Here is a 21,088-nt window from a genome sequence, read left to right as displayed (position 1 = left end):
AGGAATGCATGGATCATGCTATCCCAAATAAAACCAAGACACACTCCTCCAAGGGCAGGAGACCTGTCTGGTGGACCCCAGCTATAAATAAGCTGTACAACAGATGGAGGAAGCTACTACATGATAGAGCAAAATCCCTGAAAGGGAAGGCAACTCTGATCAGTACTAGCAAGAAACTACGATCCCTCATAAAATCATCTAAGGCTAGCTTTGAAAGAAAAAATGCACAAGACGCTAAAGATAATCACAAGGCCTTCTTTAGTTATGTCAGAAACCTGGGTGGAAACTCCCAGATATGCTCTGAGTTAGTGCAAAATGACAAAAAATGCACTGAACCCACAGACATTGCCAACATCCTGGCAGACAGGTTCAGTGCAAACTTCTCCCCCCCTTCCCCCCAAATGAGCAAATGACTATCCCAACAGAGTGTAGCCTCCCTGACATCACAGATGCACAGGTGAGAGCTGCCCTCCCCACAGCAAAAAACACAGCATCAATGGGACCGGATGGTGTCCCGGGCTGCGTTTTACTTGAGCTCCAAGAAGAACTGAACCCTCACTTAAAATCACTGTTCAGTCTCAGCCTTACAACAGGATATGTACCCAAAGAATGGCGTACAGCAACAGTGGTCCCACTCCATAAAGGTGTTGCCACAACAGACCCCAGAAACTATCACCCTATAAGCCTAACTAGCCTGGTCTGCAAAGCTATGGAGCGTATCATCATGGAACTCATAAACAAAGACATTGGGAACCTCCAAACACTGGATCCTACCAATTCGGCTTTGTTAAGGGCAGATCTTGCCTCTTGAACCTGGTCGATTTCTTTGAAACAGTCACCAAGGCCATAGACGAAGGGAAGGTAGTCCACACAGCCTACCTTGACCTTGCAAAAGCCTTTGACACAATACCCCACTCGGGCATCATAAATAAGCTCACTAACTTAAATATCAACCCCTATGTCACAAGATGGGTTGCAAACTGGCTTAGGGATAGAACCCACATGGTCAGAATTGCAGGTGCCATGTCAGACTCTAAACCAGTTACAAGTGGCGTCCCACAAGGCTCAGTCCTGGGATCTCTCTTGTTCAGTATATATTTCTCTGAGGTACAGGCTAACACAGGAGGACTATGGCTGACAAAATTTGCAGATGACTGCAAACTGGGGGCCATAATCGACTCGCCGGCTGACACAAGCATCCTCCAAAAAGGTCTCACAGAGATGGATAACTGGTGCCAGAGCCATGGCCTAAAGCTAAATGCCAAAAGGTGCATAGTCATCCCCTTTGGGAAAAACAAAGTTCCCACAAATTACCACATAGGTGGTAATCCATTAAGTACGGAAGAAGTAATTAGGGATTTGGGGACCCAAGTAGACTGCAATCTCTCCTTTGACAATCACATTGCCAAAGTGGTTAGAAAGACATTCTATATAGCCCACCTTATCATGAAGGGGTTCACATCTAGATCAAGAGAGGTCATTGTGCCCCTCTACTTATCACTCATCAGGCCCATAACTGAATACAATGCCCCATTTGTGATGTATCTTACCCGACACCTGCTACAACTGGAAAGACCCCAAAAGTACCTCACCAAGTGGATCAAGGGACTCAAACAGATGCCCTACACAGTTAGGCTAAGGAAACTCCAGCTCTACTCAGTTGCTTATTGCCTACTCAGAGGCGGCCTGTGCCTGACGTATAAAGCCATGTCCAACCCAGAATTAATGGACATGCTCCACCTCAAGAGGTCCAAATCCATCAGAGCTACACGCTCCAGTGACTTAAACCTCAGCATAGAAATAAATAGAACATGCTAGAGGGACAGATTCATATCCCAGAGGCTCCCCTCACTCTGGAACAAAATCCCAATCCATGTTAGACAGAGTCCCTCAATGACCCTTTTCAAGAAGAATCTTGACGTTTGGATGGGAGATCATAAATTTACCCCTGGGATCTCTTCTGTGTCACTGCTAGACAGAGGCATGGTAAACTAACCTTAAATGGGCTATCTTCTGTGACCTACTATACAGAGGCACAGTCAACTAATCTAAAAAGGGTGGCGAAAGCCAAACACTCTCTGGCTAGGCTTCTAAATGCCCTAGGGCAGACAGCCTAGTATCAACCTATGAACCTATGAACCTGCATTGTAATTCCTCCATGAACTTCAAACAACATGTTCTGTCATGTGAACAAGATTTCTATCCCTTTTTGCAGTAAGCAATTTTATCACCTGATGTATTTTCTTGGCTATGCTTATGAAATAGTTTATGTACTACTATACATTTGTAAAATATTTCTTTTTTGTATAACAAGTTTTGTTCTATATTACTGTGTTGTGGAGCTTTTCTCCCCGGGCCTCTACTGAAAATGGACATGTATCCAGCTAGACTAGCCCGGTCAACAAATGTAAAATAAAAATAAAATAAATAAAATAAATCCTAGCCAGTGTTCCTGGAGAATTTACTTACATCCAGTGCCATCCAGGCAAAGCTAAGTACTTTTGAATGATAAACTGCACTTCTTTAATTTATATAAACAAATTGCTGCTATTTCCTTTCATTATTTGTGCATTTAACTGCTATCTTACCTGAAAATGTGCATTTCCTCACACTGTTATTGCCATTAGGCTATTTGCCTCAAAATTACCTTCTAAAAGGGCTATCTAGCTGGCTGTTTAAGTTTGTTTATGGTAGTATTACACATGTTGCAGTCTTTTACTGTTTTTTTTTTACAATAAAAGAACAGGACTGGGATTATTCATCTAGTATCAGTATATGTTTGCCTGGAATATCTGATTTGGTAAACTCACAAAAAAGCACTAAGTTTAGTCATTTTATTGGCCATAGGACTCAGCTGTCAGTTTTCTGTATTTTCAGAGCTGGTATAAATTTGGCATTTTTGAGTAGAGCAGATCACTGCACAGTAGTAGTCAGCAGTGCCCTGTACAGATACAAACATCTAGAAAGCAAATTTTTCCTATAGTGCAGTCCATAAAACTGTACTCTGTAAAGCAGTAAATACAGTGCAAATACTCTGAGTGCCAACAAGTTTAGAGTTGGAAGTTTGCATGTCAGAGTAGCAATACCATTAAATGTAGGATAATGTAATATTGTATAACGTAGTCTGCCTCCAACCCTCCCAAAACACCCTTAGTAGCATTATGTTAACCCCATACACCACACCCTTGCAGCTCAGTTCTGAAAGGACCAGACAACATGGTTATGCAATTTTCTAACTTCTCTGCAGCCACCTTGAAGGATATGGATATGTTAAGACAATATAGCAGTTGTCTCATGAATACTAACAACCACTTAATCCTTAAAGTAACAGATACAGTATGCAAAAGGTGTGCATACACAATGTCACTGGAGGCTAAACTCTCACATACAAGTGCACATCAGGTTGTCAAAATCATTTACCCATTCTAAAGACTTAAACCTTGCCTGTGATATAAATAAGACCTACTGGAGAGATAGGTATGTATCCCAGACTACCCCGTCTATGGAACAGGCTCCCCATCCATGTGAAACAGAATTGCTCCCTAACCCAATTCAAGTGCATCTTGGACAATTGGATGGGAAACGGGAAATTCATCCCTGGTTTGACACCTATGTCTCTAATGGATACAGGTAACCTGTAAATGGTTCATCTCCCAGGCCCATGCTTACACTTATCAAGGGTATCAGAACTTGTCAGAGATTTGGGATGCATGGCTAGGCTTAAAAAGGCCATTGTGATTGTTAGCCTAGTAAACACCTATGAACCTATGCACACACATGCTCCCACCACACATAGCATGCAACACACACAGACCAACATATGCTGAGGCACTTAAATGTATTCTACCTATACCCCAAAGACCTCCTAGACCTTCCATCTACAAAGATTAACCTCAGCAAACTCAAAAGTATTCAACAAAAGCAACACCTAACACCACACATACAGCTACACTGAGTGGAGACCCAAATACAAAGCCCATGAGGCAAACAAAGACACTTCTCAGGACATAGATGACTCTATTATACAACATACTGATACCCCTCTAACTAGGCTGAAGAAGGAGAAGATAATATTTAACTGTCTATCAAGAGCAAGGATCTGCCATATTATGCATGCACTCAAGTCACTACACCACAGGTATCAGTATGATTCAATCATAGTCTATATGTAGGTGCAAATCACCTGCAGCATATCTCCCTTGACTATATGGAGTGAGACATTATGGATCTCTCTGACTATGTGTCTCAGCCTGGTATGAGCTGAGCAGTGAGCGGCATATTACCTTCAACAAGGGTGATGCCAAATGGTTCAGTTTCTGCTGTCATTTTAAGGGGATCCTGTACTTGTGAGCATGTTCATTATGTGTTTCAGCAAATGACCTCTGGTCTTAACTACCCATAGACTAATGGGTGAAGTCAAGCATAATTACAAACAAAACTTACAAGATGAAATCACAGAGCATTAACAGTGAATGACTGTTACACCCACATATATTTTACTTTACTCGAATATCAGAACACTCTCTTAAAAAGACCTTCGACAGTAACCAGAACCTTCTTCCTTTTTGGGAATGTTCAGTCAGGTTCTCAGAAGCCAGCAGGAAGAGGAATTTTCTCTGTGGTTGTGACATCTAGAAAAAAATCTAAAAATGTACTGAACTGGGGATCTCAGAAGAAGAAATCTCAAGTAACTTAATGCCGAGGGTCAAGTAATCCAACTTTGTTTATGTACTTTATATTAAAGTGTTTTTCATTTAATGATGACAACAGTGTTAAAACAAGGTCATTCCTCCACCTGATTTTATAACAAGTATTAACTTTACTGCCTCAATATAATATGACAGTTTAGTAGAGGTTTCTCTTTTTTTTTCCTTTTGGAGCCTGGAGTCCCTACAGCTGACCTAGATACTGCTGAAGCTCTGCTACAAGGGCCAACTCCCAAACAATTTCACTGAGAATTTTTTCTTTGTTCAATGTAAGCAAATTAAACTTGAAGAACCTTGCTGTGTATTAACCTCATCTAATCAAATATGTGCTGGAAATTAATTTTTAACATTCCCCCTGGACAAAATTGTACTTGCACTCTAAGGTCGACTTACTAAGTTGGCCACTGTCCCCTCACTTGACCAGCGGATTACACTGTATACGCCAGTTACTTCCTGGCTAACAGGTTTCTGCACTCAGGAAATGAAAGAAAACCAGTTCTACTTGGTACCTCTCTGCTAATTGCTTTGTATTAGCTATAAACTGATTACTACCTGTTATAATTTGACCTGAGGGTGGAAGCCCACTACGCTCAGCTTTACTTTTCTCACCTACTCCCTCTTACTCTACTATTATACTTCCTACACACACATTGCACTTGTGACTCCTACTCTATAATCCTCCAAAACAACCTTACTACTATCATACTAACACTCTTGTTTCTTTTTACCTAATTCCCAACTTCCATGTAATCTTTTAGCACCATTTCCAACTTCCATTCTCCCTCCCATACTGTTGTGCACTACATAAATTCAAAGCCACAGCCCTCCCTAACAGTGCCTATCTATTCTTCATTATATATTTTACTTTTCACAAATAAACCCTCACTTCTTCCTACTTTACCTACATTCTTAAACTCCAGCCTTTTAAACCCCTATTCCTTACATTCCAGAGAAGATGCTAGTACAACCTTACTGTCTTCCTTCATAGAAAATGTTTCTTTCCTACCTACCCTCTATCAGGTTTCAAACTCCACCATCACCAAATATCCTTCTGGCCTGCAACTTCATTTTTCTTCTTGAACCCTAATTCCCACTACCTGCCAGCTATAACATACAGATCCCTTTACTTAATCATGCTACTACACAGCTTATCAGCTGTTCTTCTCCTCCTGCTGGGCCATCTTTCATCCTACCATGGCTGTATAATAGCTCTCAACATATCTCCAACTCTGTCCAAACAACCTATTCATAATTCCTTCCCTAGACTCTCCACACATTGCACTAAACCTATTTAATGATGTCACTCAATTTTACTCCAAATATATGCTGATAAACTCCCTTTCAACTCTAGCCAAAGCAAAATTAGGTGGGAAAAATACTCTTCAAAAATAACTATCAATAATTCCCCAATGTACTAAACTCCTTCTAAGAGGAGACATTCACCCTAATCCTGGCCCCACCTATCACAATTAACATCATTTCCACACACTACTATAACCCTACAACGGTCAACCTCCAAACCTGGTAATCTAACTTTTGCTGCCATAAATATTAGAAGAAATAAAATTGCTGAACTATATGCCTGGATTACCCAACATAAGCCTGATATTCCCGACATAACCGAAACATGGCTTCAACCCAGCATAAATGACTCTGAAATTACAACTCCCAGCTATAATATCATCCAAAATGACCATATAAAGAGGAAAGGTGGTGGTATTGCTTTAATATTTCCCAACAACTACCACATATCCCCTTAAAAACAAACCAATACCAAAATTCAATTCAGCAGAGCTTCTTATAACTTTCCTGAAATTAAACAATTATAAACAAATATGTATTACCGTCCTTTACTTCCCTCCTGGTGACAATTCAGCTATATTGGAAGATAACCTACATTGGACATGGTTCCTATTATGTGATCAAAGTTTTGAAACTTCAAACACGACAACACTGAACTTGTCTGTTATCCTGCAATGGACATGGTTCCTATTACGTGATCAAAGTTTTGAAACTTCGAACATGACAACATTGAACCTGTCTGTTTGAAGTTTCAAAACTTCGAACATGGCAAAAAATAAATAAATAAATAAATAAAAGATGCAACAGTAAGCTAACTGTTGCAAGCAGGGGGGCAAGCCACCCTGCACCCCCCACACCCCCACTCTTTAAATATACCAACTCCGAGACCGCACTATAGTGCGGAAAGAGAATATTTCCCTTTACTGCACTGTAGTGCGATCTCGGAGTTGATATATTTAAAGAGTGGGGGGTGTGGGGGGTGCAGGGGAGCTTGCTCCCCTGCTTGCAACAGTTAGTTTACTGTTGCATCTTTTTTTCTGTATTCGAACTTCAGCAAGTTCGACTATATGGTTTCGACCATATAGGGTTCGAACTTGTTGAAATTCGACAACATAACAGGAACCCCATTGGACATCCATAATAATTCCACAAGAAATAATACAACTAAGTGATGTGAATGTTATTTGCTTGGACATAAACTAAATCCCATACATCTATCATGAACTTATTTGGTTTCGCACAACTAATTAATAGCCACAGACATTATAGGTACAAAGTCTGACTGATCATCTTCCAATCTATGCATCCAGACATCTCACACATCCACTTAAACAGCATGTTTATAAAACAACATGCAACCTTTCCAAGTTTAACCCACAAATGTTCATTACTAACCTATCATCATTAACTGGAACTTCCTAAACCCCCACCCCCACCCCACTTTTCTGTAAATGAACTCAATACAGCTTTCTAGAATATCCTAAATAGCTTTCCTCCTAGAAGGAAAAGACTAAAAACAAATAATGCAATTTGAATATCCAAAAATAATAGAATGTTGATACAGGATACAGAAAAGGATGAAAAGAATGGCAGAAATATCAAACACCGTAATAACTTGAAAACTTCAAAATGCTTCACAAATGTACTAAAAATCAAATTAATGAGTACAAAAAAGCTATACTGTAATAACTTTCAGAATAATAGTAAATACAACCCTAAAACAGCCTGGACAGCCATTTAAGAAATCTTGGATCCCAGTCACAAATTCAACCCTAACCACTCTCCCAATAAGTCATCACGTGAAACTGTAATACAATTTAACTCTTATTTTATCTCATTTCATCTCTAACCAAGGATTCCTCAGCATCTAATCCTAACCCTGCCCAGTAGCCATACATCACCACATTCATTTTCACCTTCAAACCTGTGCCCATTTCTTGTATAAAACTACTCAAACAAATTCAAATCATGCTGTACTTCAGCTGCTGACCTTCCAAATGAAAACCTTAAAATAACAGCCAATAGCATTGCCTACCCCCTCTCACTCCTTATAAATAGGTCAATCCAGGAATCCCACATTACCTCTCTCTGGAAAAAGTCATACATTATCCCTCTTAACAAAGGATTAAATTCAAAAGACATTACTAACTTTAGACCTATAGTAATCTTATTCCCCCTCTCCAAAATACTTGAAAATGTATTCAAAAACAATCACTAAACTATCTCCAGCAGGAAGAACTCCAATTCCCCACATAACATGGCTTCCATACTTCTCATACTACTAGCACTGGACTTCTAACCTATATAGATACTGTTGATAAAGCAATAGATAACTGGAAAATAGTCTCCTCCTCATTATTAGATTTATCTAAAGCCTTTGACACAGTTTGTCATAGTAAATTTCTACTTCAAATGACCTCATTAGGTCTCTCTCATTCCACCTTTCTACGGTTTAAAAGCTACCAAAACTATAGGTATCAGTCAGTAAAATGACAGTCCATCCTTTCTCCATACCTCCCAGTCACCAACAGTGCATCACAAAGCTCTATCCGTGGTCCCCTCCTCTTTAAAATTCTCACCAATACCCTCCATACATCCACACAACAGGCCTCCCTAATACAGTATGCAGATGACTTCACATTCATTTGCTCATCTAACAATGTGGCACACCTCCAAAAAAGTTACTCAGGAAGCTTTAACAGGAATTAAAACATGGCTTAACATGGCTTTGTAACTCACAACTCATGTGCAACCCTAAACACTAGTATTTTTCTTCTCTAAATCCCTCTCCCATTAAAAAACAAAATATAAGATCCTCTCTCTGAATATACAGCTGTTGCAGTCACTTTTCATAGCAAATTATTAGGGATGATAGTGGATGATGATCTTAAATTCCACCTGCGCATACAAAATGACATAAGAAAAACTCATAAAACTAGGGATGCTTTATAGAGCCAAAAACTTTCTCACTGACAAAGTAATGCTGCACTTGCCACTATTTATCTCCTCCCCACACTTCTTTATGCTGTTCCAATCCTCACTAACCTTCAAGCAACACAAAAATCAAAAACTTGAACAATGCTATAACAAAGTTGCTAAAACTGCAGCAAATACTCCTCTCAGAATAAACCATTGTACAGTGCTAAAAAGTGTAAATGGGTTAGAACTACCCCCTCAACTAACATATACAGTTTCTTACCACCTATAAATTATCCAGAATCCATCTGCTTGTCCAGCACTAAATAACATTCTACATAAACTATGTTCCTAGTTGGTCATTACAATCCAATATCCAAAAACTCCTGTCTGTCCACAAACCTATCAAATCTGCTGGGCACTCTCTGTACTCATACCATATTGCTAAGGCCTAAAACACCTTATCTCTATCCATTAGGTCAATACCCTCCCTCCTATTCTTCAAATCCATTCTAAAAGACTATTTCCCTAAATGTGGGAAAATACCTATTCATGCCTTACATTTCCTTACTCTTCCTTCTTCACTCACTTCCTTACTACTATCAGTTTCTCTGCCATGGTTTTCTCTCTAAGTATACTGCTTTTCTCTTATTTCATATTGCAATTGCTGTTGAATTGTACTAACTTTAATTTCTCTATAAACTAGCTAAAATTTCTCTAAATACTAAATCACTGTCATATAACTTATACATATTCTTAACCAATGTTCTCATCTAATTTGGTATAATTATTTAAACTGCATTTGTTTTTGTATTATTTTTAAAGACTGAAAAATTATGATTCTGAAAGTGTTTTGTGATACTTTGGAGCTTTTTCCCCAGGCTTTCACTGGAAACGGGCTCCTATCCATTTGGACTTTCCCGGTAAACAAATGCCAATAAATAAATAAATAAAAAAGTAATACCCAATAATATTAAAGCTTACTGTCATGAAAACTGAAAAATAATTAGTCTTAAACAGTGAATCCAACAAAAATAGCAATTATACAGACTGAGAACACAGACAGTACCATAAACAGGAACACAGACAAATACATTACTTAATGGCAGATTTCGATGATGGCTATAGTTTTTAAGACAAATGCATACACTCACATTTTTCTTTGCAGGGAGGCAAATCACCTTGCACTCTATAATTAGGGAGCTGTGCCTTCCAACACCCCAGTACTTTGCAATTGTCTCAAGAGATCATTGCAGCGATGGGAAATACAGTACTTGTTTTCTATGATTCATGACACTGGCGTTTATCTCAAATATTTTACATACCTGGAGTAAAAAAAGTAAAGTAGGAGGCTTGTAGGAGCACAGCTTCCTGTAAAAACTTACCTTAGTCACTTCATGTCACTAAATGATACACCCCATAGTGCAGACTACTTTGTCTCAATATTTGTTAATGTATGTATAGCCAGCAAAAATCACATCTTTGTAGTTTGAAACTATTGTAGGATTCATTGTTTAGGTCTCATATTTATTTATTTTATTTTACATTTAAATTGAAGTCCAACTGTGCACAAAGGCCCCTTTTCAATGGAGGCCTGGGGAGCAAAGCTCCAGTGCAATAAAATAATGAAAACACATATGAGTATAGATCAAAAAGGTATAAGTACAGATACTTCTGCATCTACTGAATAGAAACCATTTTGTTTGTGTCTTTCGGCTTTTCCCGGTTAGGGGTCGCCACAGTGGAACTCCGGTCCACTAATGATTGGCAGTAGGTTTTTACGTACTGGCTTGCCGGGCCTAACGCACAACCTTCAACGAAGGAACACCCATTCACGCATGTCGCCACACAGAAGATGCTCTAACTGAGAATCGAACGGGCAACGTCTAACTGTGAGGCAGTTTGAATACAGATATATGTAGTACACTGCAGTTGATATTGATTACAAAAATAAAGACTGGATACGAGATACACACTCCAGTGAACACAGATATATACAGTTCTTATGGACAGCGTCAGCTGGTATGACATTTAACATACAGCTTAGAATGCTTTTATAGGGGTTGCAGAAAGCCTTGACATTTTGGGATGAAATTCATCCCAGAATGCAAAAGATTCTAAGGTAAAGTCTGGAAATGTGGAAACATAGTAACATGGTCAAAGATGTTAAAGAATAGACAAAAGAATACACAGACGATATAGATCATGCTATAATGTGTAGTGATTCACAGTTACATTTGCTACTCAATTTAGCATAATGGTTGATGAAGCATAATAAAAAAGTTGAGGTGAAAATCCAAGAGAGCGAAAGAGCTGATGCTAGGGAGGTAATTAATAGTGAGATAACATAGGAAAAAGAAGTTATGTCTTGCCATAATGTTCCATCTGTATTGTTGATCCTCATTCAGTCATTACTTATGGGTATCGGTTCCGACCTTGGAACCAAGCTGGCTATCTTCCATGCTCGCGTCAGCTACAAACTCTCAAGCTAAAACTCTTACCCAGAATTCCCCTCTCCCTGTTATCACAGATTGAGTTTGCAAGTCAAAAGATGTTAGAGGCTACCTCTGGTCAAATGACCTAATAGAACCGGATGGTGAGATCCACAAGAAGCCACAGGAGGGTAAAGGAGGGAGGGTCGTAATGACTGAACGAGGATTAACAATACAGATGGAACGTTATGGTAAGACATAACTTCTTTATCTGATATTGCTAATCCTCGTTCATTCCTTACGTATGGGATAGAGTCCCCAGCTACCTTTATTCCTGGGAGGCTCTCATGGAAGGACATTCCTGAGTACCATAGAACCAAACGATGGTCTTCCTCTGGAGGCCAAATCCAATTTGTAATGATTGATGAAGGTATGAGGGGTAGCCCAAGTTGCAGCTGCACAAATGTCATGTAAAGAAGCTCTGGCATGGAAGGCAGCAGAAGTTGCCACCGACCTTGTAGAATGAGCTTTTATGGTAGTAGGTAATGGAATATTACGTTGTCTATAAATGAAGGTCACACGGTCTTTCAACCATTTAGCCAATGTGACCTTAGCAACAGCACATCCTAATCTAGGTCCAGAATAGGCCAAAAATAACTGGTCTGATTTACAAGAGGCCTTCATCTTGTACAAGTAGAAGTGAATTTGCCTGTGAATATCTAGGGTATGTAGGCAATACTCTCCTTTGTTTGAATAGTTGGGGAAGAAAACTGGCAATTCAATGGTTTGATTAATGGACAATTCAGAAATCACTTTTGGCAGAAAGGAAGGATTAGTTCTCAATGACACTCTCTATGAAAAATCAAATATGGACTCTTGATGCATAAGGCTTGGAAGCTCTGAAATACTTCTGACAGAAGTAATGCCGACCAAAAACAAGGTTTTCCATGACAAGTGTTTGAGGTCGCAAGAAGAAGCTGGTTTGAAAGGTGGATTGTCAAAGCTTGTAGAACTAATGACAGGTCCCATGGTTGAATAGGTTCTCTAAAAGGGGGTTTTAGATGATTCACACCTTTTATGAAAGTCTTGCATAATTTGTGTGACATAAGAGAGGAGTCTTGGACAACATCATGGAAATTAGATATTGCAGCCAAATGAACTCTAATGGTAGAGACTGACAGACCGGATTGAAATAGGGTGGCTAGATACTCCAGTACTATCGACACTGGTGCTGAAAAAGGATCTACCTGCTTTTCTTTCAGCCAAAAAGTAAATCTTTTCCACTTGCTTAGATAAGTAATTCTAGTGGAAGACTTATGAGATGCAATAAGAATGTCACGTACTGGCAAAGAAAGATCATTCTGGTTGGCAATCAAGGGAATTGGAGAAGCCAAGCTGTGAGCTTCAGGCTGCCCAAGTTGGGGTGAATCAGATTCTGCGGATGGGAGATCAACCCCAGGGTTGGATGGAAAATCCACGGTTGATCTAACAGGTGAGGCCAAAGGAAAGGGAACCAGATCTGACAAGGCCAATATGGCACTATGAGGATCACTTTGCTCTTCAACCGGCAGACTTTCTTCAGAAACTGGGGAATGAGGGGAAGAGGTGGAAATGCATAAAGTAGACCCAAGGGCCAATCGTGGACTTGAGCGTCCCTGGGTGACTGTCCTGGAGAGGGAATCAGGGCGAAATAGTTGCTGCATTTGTAGTTGGTCAGGGATGCAAAGAGGTCTCAGCAAGGAAGACCCCAGTGGTTGAAAATCTCTGCTGCTATCATGGGATTCAGGGACCACTCATGAGGTTGTAGAATACACCTGCAGAGTCTGTCTGCTATCATGATAGAACTCCCGGGAATGTGCATTGCTAGAAGAAAATGGTTGGTAGCCATCACCCCTTGCCATATCCTCATGGCCTCTTGACAGAGTGGGTAAGATCTGGTTCCACCCTGTTTGTTGATGTACCAGACCATTGCCATGTTGTCTGATTGTATCGCAATAGTCCCAGACAGCAGCAGGGGATGCAATGCTTGCAATGCCAGAAGCACCACCCTCAGCTCTAGAACATTTACATGCAGATGGGCCTCCATTTCGGACCAAGTACCTTGGACTGTCTGACCCTGACATAGCCCACCCACCCCCACCCCATCAGGGAGGCGTCTGTGGTCACTGTAGCCTTAGGTTGTTGGGGGGAGAAGGGGAGAGACCACTGTGATGGGTTGTGGGTCATCCACCAATTTAAATCCTGTTTGCACCTGTGAGTTACCCGAATCTTGGCTGAAAGAGGGTACTGAAAGGGATACCATTGGGTGAGCAGTAGCCATTGTAGAAGCCTCATGTGAAACCCGGCCAGGGGGACAATGGTGATGGAGGCTGCCATGGAACCCAACAAGTGTAGAACAGAATGAGCTGTGGATTTCTCCATTGAAAGTATTGGGATCAGTTGTTGCCTTATCCTTAGAATTCTGTGCTCTGGAATGGATGCTCTGCAATCCTTTGCATTCAAGATGACGCCTATGAATTCTGTGGACTGAGATGGGGTGAAACTGGATTTTTGCCAGTTTATGGTTATGTCTAGCCTTTCTGCAGAAAGGAGAAAGTATGCCAGGGCTTCTTCCAATAGATGTCTGGTAGGGGCGGAGATGAGCCACTCGTCTAGGTATGGAAACACCTGGAATCCTTGTAGTCACAAGTGATCTGTGATGACTGCATGCACTTTATGAACACTCTGGGGGCTGTAAAGAGTCTGAAGGGCAGTACTCTGAACTGGTAGTGACTGGCTCCCGCACAGAAGTGAAGGAATCTTCTTGATGGCCTGTCTACTTTTATGTGGTAGTATGCATCTTGAAGATCTATCAAGCACATCCAATCATCTTTTTCCAAAAGAGGAAGGATAGACTGTATTGTGACCATCCGGAATTTTTGTACTCTTACAAACTTGTTCAATACGCTGAAATCCAAAATTGGTCTCCAGTACCCGGTTTTCTTTGGCACCAAAAATAGTCTTGAGTAGAATCCAGATCCTATCTGGTCTGGAGGGACTATGTGGATGACTCTTTTTCCTAGCAGCTTTGATATCTCTAATGCTGCTTCTTCCCTTTGACTGGGTGGAACATCGGGGAAGTTTGTTGGGGGAGTGGGACAAAGATCAAATGGAATATGATAACCTCTGGTTATTATCCTTTGTACCCAAGAATCGGTGGTGATGGTTAGCCAGGCAGAAAGGTACAAAGAGAAATGACCCCCAACCACTTCCAGAGGAAAGCATTTGGGTCGCTCTTCAGGAGTGCTGGTAGGATTGGCCTGAGAAAGAGTCCCTGGAACCCTGGTTACGTGGACCCCCCCCCTCTGCCTCAAAAAGAGCGTCTTCCCTGTGAGTTTGCCCCTCTGCCTCTAGGGGAGAACTTGGCCTGTGTGTCACGGAAAGGACCCTGAGACTTTTTGTACCATATCTTCCCACTCTTCTGGTTTCTGGAGAAAGCCTGTTGAGGGGAAGAATAATGGATACCCATGGCAGAAAGGGTCTTACCGTCCTGTTCACATCTGGCCAGTGTGATTTTAACCTTGGGTCCAAGCAATGAAGAGGCTTCGATGGGAGCATTGATAAAGGAAGCCTTGAAAGGTTTCGTGAAATTACACAAGCGCATCCAAGCGTGTCGTCTGAGAACAATGCCTGAACTCGCCACTCTAGCTGCTCCTTCTGATGTGTGAGATATCAGGCGCATGGAGAAGTTAGATATCAATTCAATGGTGGCTAGCTGAGAGGCCACTTTGTCATGGACCCCATCAGACATGGCACCAGCCAAAGTTTCAGAGAGCTCAGAAATTAAATCTCTTTGAAGCCTGGTAAACTGTGCCATATAGTTCAGGGACCTGATTGCAAAGGTCGCTGATGCAAAAGTACACTTCCTTATTCTGTCCAGAGCTCGAAACTCTTTGTTGGGCAGATGGACAGTCTGGCTTTCTTCTTCCACCAGGTCCTTTTTAGTTGTGGCCTCCACCACCAAAGCATCTACAGGAAGACCTTTGGACCAATAGGGGTCAGTAGCAGGAGGGGACAAAATTTTATTTGGCCACCGGGGAATGGCCTCAATGGTGTCAGAAGCCATCCACGCATGCTGCACGATGAGCTGGACCAGTTCGTTGGCAGGTGGAGTAACCCAGGAGGTAGGGGGACGAGCGCGAAAGGCCTGCAGGAACACAGACTCTTCAGAGGTCAGGTTCAAGGACTGACAGTCACCTCTCTGTTTAAGAATTTCAAGAATATCACCAAAGGATACCTCAGAGGGTGAGTGTGGGGACCCTTCCCCATCATCAAAGTCTGTGTCTTCAGTAAGGGACTCCTCTGTGGAGTCCATGTGCTTCCTCTTTCATGAGCTTTTTTGATGAACTTCCTCTGAGGGAGAAGCTTGGGAAGAAAGCGCAAAAGGGGGTTCCTGTGGGAGTATATCCTGAGGCCCTTGTGCCTGGTGTCCGCCAGGAGCGACTTGTGTACATATCGGTCCAGAGGAGGGCGGGGAGAGTGATAGCACAGGATCACCAGTCGACGCCAGAGCCTTCTTCATTAGGTGGAAGGCCAGTCCACCTGAAGAGGGGTGAGTGTCCAGGACAAGGGTCACCCCTCTCCTAAGTGGCTCAGCCTGCCGACTTGGAGTCCCTGGATGGCTGTGAAACACCAAATTACGTAAGCCACAGCTGACATCCTGGGTTGTAGCAAAACTCTCCTGCCACAAAGGCAACTGCAGCTCCTTAGTGAGGTCCATAAAGGGAACTGTAGAGGGGGAAAGACTGTGCTAAATCAAGGAGCTTCAAAGGCAATGAAGGAGGAGAATAAGTAGGAGTCTTTGGCAAAGGGTGATCACCTCCCGAGGAAGGATAGGTCCTGGGGGGGCGGGATACCTCTGGCCAAAAGCACTTGATCCACAAGACACAACATGTCGTGTTCAGACAGGTTTCTAGTGGATTTCACGGACATGGCTGAATGGGAGTCAGGTCTATCCAAAGATGGAGCAAGCTCGGTGCCCACCTCGCAGGTCTGCACTGAAAACAGTGGGGCTATAAAGGACTGAACTACAGGTGTCTGCATCGAGGAAATCATCGGTGTCAAAGTCATGGTCTACACCGACGATAAGGTTGGTACTGAAGTGGTTGTCAGTGCTAAGGCTGGAACTGATAATATCGGTGCCGATAACTGAATTGTCAGTGCTGAGACGGTAGTCAGTGCCGGGTAACTTGGAGCCGAAAAGGCAATGGGCGTAGAAAAATTCATCGACGTCGTAACAGTCTACATCGACTGGACAGTTGGTGCCGGTAAAGAAGTCTGAACTGAGGAGCCCATCGGTACCAATACGCTAGTCAGTGCCGAAGTCACAGATGGCGCCGATGGCCTCGGTGCCGAAAGTCTAAGTACCGAAAGCGCTGGAACCAAAGAAGTCAAATCCGAAGTGGAAAGCTTAGCTTTCTTGGGTCTCGGTTTGTGGGAGACCCTAACAGGGGACGAAGGAAGAGACTTGGCCTTTATATGTTCATCGCTCTTTTTCTTATGGGATCTTGGAGGGGTTGAAACCTCCGACCAAGAAGTAGCCCCTGAAAAAGTAGATTTAAGTAGCCCCTTCAATATCAATTTATTTTTAATATCAATCAACGTCCTGTTAGAGAAATTCTTACAAATCCTGCAGGGTGGGTCAACTGTTAAATGAGGCACACCCAAGCAATACACACAAAGGGAATGTGCATCTGAAGTAGGTAATTTATGGCCACAATCTGAACATCTTTTAAATCCTGGATTACCTTTTTTATCTGCCATGTTAGAAAGAAACAAGGAAAAACCAGAAAAAATACCAGCAATGGTACAGGAATTACCCAAAGGTAAGAAGGAAAGGGGGTTTACCAATGATGGTAAAAAAGAAATTATCTGGTGGTAAAGAGGAGGAAAGGAACTGAAAGGATTCAAGAAAGGATAGTTGCTAAATGCGATAAGGTAAGAGAAAACTATCTAATAACTTTTCTGTGAGAAAAGGTTGTTTTAGAATTTAGTATGATGAAAAAAATTGTACTTAGCTCAAGAGAAGTAGCTTGACACAACCAAATGGCGATGCGGCAAATGAAATCTGAGTTAACAGAGAGAGGGGAATTCTGGGTAAGAGTTTTAGCTCAAGAGTTTGTAGCTGACGCAAGCTTGGAAGATGGCTGGCTCAGTTCTGAGGTCGGAACCGATACCCATACGTAATGAATGAACAAGGATTAACAATATCAGATAATAGAGTTAGGGAGAAAAACATGTGGAAGATTTTATTAGTATTTTATTTATCCTGGTGTTGTACAGATGAACAGCCGTGATGACCTGAGATGTTCACTTAGGTGGGATTTAAACACATTTTCAATCTTTACTAGAGTCATGCTTGAGTTTTTGAATATGGTCTGTGAATTAATTTAAATTAAGGTTCTTAAGAAAAGTAGAGCTGTATAAAAAAAAAAAACAGCCACCATACCTTCACTCAGACTTTTTTGAAGCCAGTAAGTTATAATGGTTCTGTAAGAGTTAGTTTAATACTGATTTTGTGGGCTTTATTAATGATATAATTCTTCTTCTTTCAGCTTTTTCCTGGTTAGGGGTCGCCACAGTGGATCATCTGTCCGCTCATGATTGGCAGTGGAGTTTTACGGTGTTGAGTTGCCAGCCCGGTGCCCAACCTTCCACAGAAGGCACACACATGCACACACTCACACCTAGGGCCAATTTAGAGTGTCCAATCCACCTACTGCACATCTTTGTGATGTGGGAGGAAACCGGAACACCCGGAGGAAACCCACGCGACCACAGGAAGGACATGCAGACTCCACACAGAAGGCACCCCAGCCAAGAATCGAACCAGAGAACCTCTTGCTGTGAGGTGGCAACGCTAACCGCTGCACCACCGTGGCTGCTCTTATTAATGATATAATGTCATGCCAAATTAATCACTTTACTAACAGTCATTGAGTAAGAGTACAGGTATGAAAGATTCAGCCCTGCTTGACCTCCTTCACCTCAGAAGTACTGGTAATACTTAAAATGCAAACTCCAGTGTCCTTAACCATATGTCAGTCCATATCACAACATAAGTAAGACCTTTTGGAAATATAGGTTCCTCATCCAAAGAATCACCCTACTTAGGGATCAAGCCCTACTTTCATGTTAAACAATGCATCATACTAGCCTCCTTCAAGCTCTGCCTTAACAACTGGATGGATGCCCACAAATTTATTTGGTGGGCAATCAGTACTGCCAATATTGAGCTGGTTGGCAAATCCACTCACTAAACTCTCTAGGTTACATGGTTATGTTATATTTGACTATCCAGTCTGCCTGCCTATTAATAAACTTTGAATATATGAACTTATGAATCAATAAATGGAAAAAAATAAACAGATTTACTGGAAAGTGTACATTTATGTTATTATCCAAATCCTTCTAAAATACCATTTGTTACATTATTTTCTTCATAGGCACCACATATATAAAATAAGTCTTACTATCACTTGAAATAAGAGAACAGTGGATGGAATGAAGTTAACAGTAATTGAAATAAAACAAGTCAATACCAATGTCACAAAACGTCAACACAATAATATAACCAAGAAAAGTATCACTAAATTGAATGCTGTTTTGAGGATAAAAAATTGTAAATGTTTGTTTGGATCTCAGAAATAGCAAGCCTGTGAGTTACTCTGAAAATGCACACACACACACACAAACACACACACACACACACACACACACACACACACACACACACACACACACACACACACAAAATCATGCACACAGACATATGCATACTGTAACTACTGGTAGCATTGAAAATGGAAATGACCACTGAGAGACTACATTTAAGGTATATTTTCAAAAATTTGAATTGAGTTTCACCACACGTTTTAATGACCACAGCTCAGATGGAAAATATTATAGATTGTGACATTTTAGTCCAAAGGTGACTTTATACAAGTTCTTTTTTAAATGTTGACACACAGAAAAAAAATAATAAAAATATCTCTCAAGAGTTCTTAAAGACTACAACTGTTATATATCATGATGTTTTCAGAGGTAATGTTCCCACAAGCTACACAATGTTGACCAATGTGTTAGTCAAAAAAAACAACAAATTCCAGAACTTTCAGCATTTTCCACCACTCCTCATCTCATGCACTCCTGCAATCCTGCGAAAGTGAAATACGTTATTAAAGTAGTCTCATTTGCTAAAATGGAAACAATTCCATCACCTGCCTTTGTCATTACCTCCTGAGAATTCAGGAGGTCTTCACATTGTTCGTTCCACCACTCAAAAATGCCCCCAGATGATGTCAGAGTTTCTTTACTGTTCCTGAGAACCACCTCTGCATTATCCTGCACTCCTTGAGTTGCCAGATGGTTTGGCAGGACCTTCCTGAGGCCATCCAAAAGTCATTCTCCATAACTCCTGCCACACCTAAGTCTTTACTTCAATGACTGCAGCAGCTGCTACCTTCCTGGCCTGATAATACTTATCCATCAGATCTGGAGATCCCACTGATAGAATTCCAAGTGAGGCCTATTTCATTAACTTGATGGTTGTCTTAACACTGCTATTCACAAGTGATCCTAGGATTACTGACACAACAAGCATCAACCACCTTTTGGTCACACCTTCTACTGAGGTCTTGAAGACTGTACATTCAGACTCCACTTTTGTGACCTACTCAAGTACATGTTAGAAATTCTTATAAATGCAGAAGATGAACTAATCTCAAACAGAGGCATCAGGTAAGCATTCCCAGAACAACTTCACTACACATTTTTGTCTCCATCGTATTTACAGCTACTGGCCCAGTTATTTGTCCTTACTCAGCCCCAAATGATGATCAGTTGACAGGTCAGCACTTCTGTAGACTCAAGAACCTAGAACATCTAGCATTTGGTTTTATGAATATACTTCAAAGTCGATCACTAAGAATTGGCCAAAGAAATTTTGGTGTCAACTACAAGTACAAACATATTTGTAGATGACATTTATTATATTCAAAAGTCCAAACACAATTTACCATTCAGATTCTTATCAGTTAAGTTGTTCCTCCTAAACACACCCCTCCAGGTATCTCTATTATTCCCAAAAAGAGTGCTGACATCTCCCAACATAATTATAGAATCCAGAGGGGTAATCTTTTGCACACTGCATCCATGGTCTCTAGGAATGCTGGTTACTCTGTGATATCTATGCACAAACAACAAACAGAGAGATCCTTTCCATTAGTCTTAGTCACACTGACAATCCTGTCATATACTGCCATAAAGTTCAACTGAACAGCATCCAGATGGAGGTTTTTAAATATTCCCATTCCTGCCTGGGGCCTTTTCTAGGGATCCACTCCAGAGGAGGGAAAATACAGCATATACAGCATAGGTTCAAGAAGCCTGGTACTGGAACCAGTGCTGTGTGGTAAGGCCATATCAAAGTACCATTATTTTTCAGCCTGTTAAACAAGCTCCTTCGCCAGCAGTAAAGTGACATTTCTTGCCCATTAACCACTTCCGAATGCCAGTGTCCATTCCATTTTAATTCATTACAGCCAAGTGATGCCTCCAGGTGTTTCTGTCACCTCTAGACATCAAATAGAGCTTGCTCATACTTGCATTAATAATTCTAAAACCATTCTACATACAGAGCATTAAAAGATTTCATCTTAAATTGTACACAATGGCAAACACAACTACACTGCT

General features: G+C 41.2%; 1 protein-coding gene across 1 annotated transcript in view; it reads right to left on the bottom strand.

The window, feature by feature from the left end:
- Nucleotides 1–21,088, bottom strand: part of DOCK2 (dedicator of cytokinesis 2) — a 4,134,711-nt gene that overhangs the window by 913,120 nt on the left and 3,200,503 nt on the right. The window lies entirely within an intron of this gene.

This window comes from Protopterus annectens, chromosome 4.part0 (assembly GCF_019279795.1).
Source record: "Protopterus annectens isolate FY-2018-M chromosome 4.part0, PAN1.0, whole genome shotgun sequence".
Taxonomy (NCBI): domain Eukaryota; kingdom Metazoa; phylum Chordata; order Ceratodontiformes; family Protopteridae; genus Protopterus; species Protopterus annectens.
Note: the sequence above shows the minus strand (reverse complement) of the source record. Positions and strands in the feature narration are given on the sequence as shown.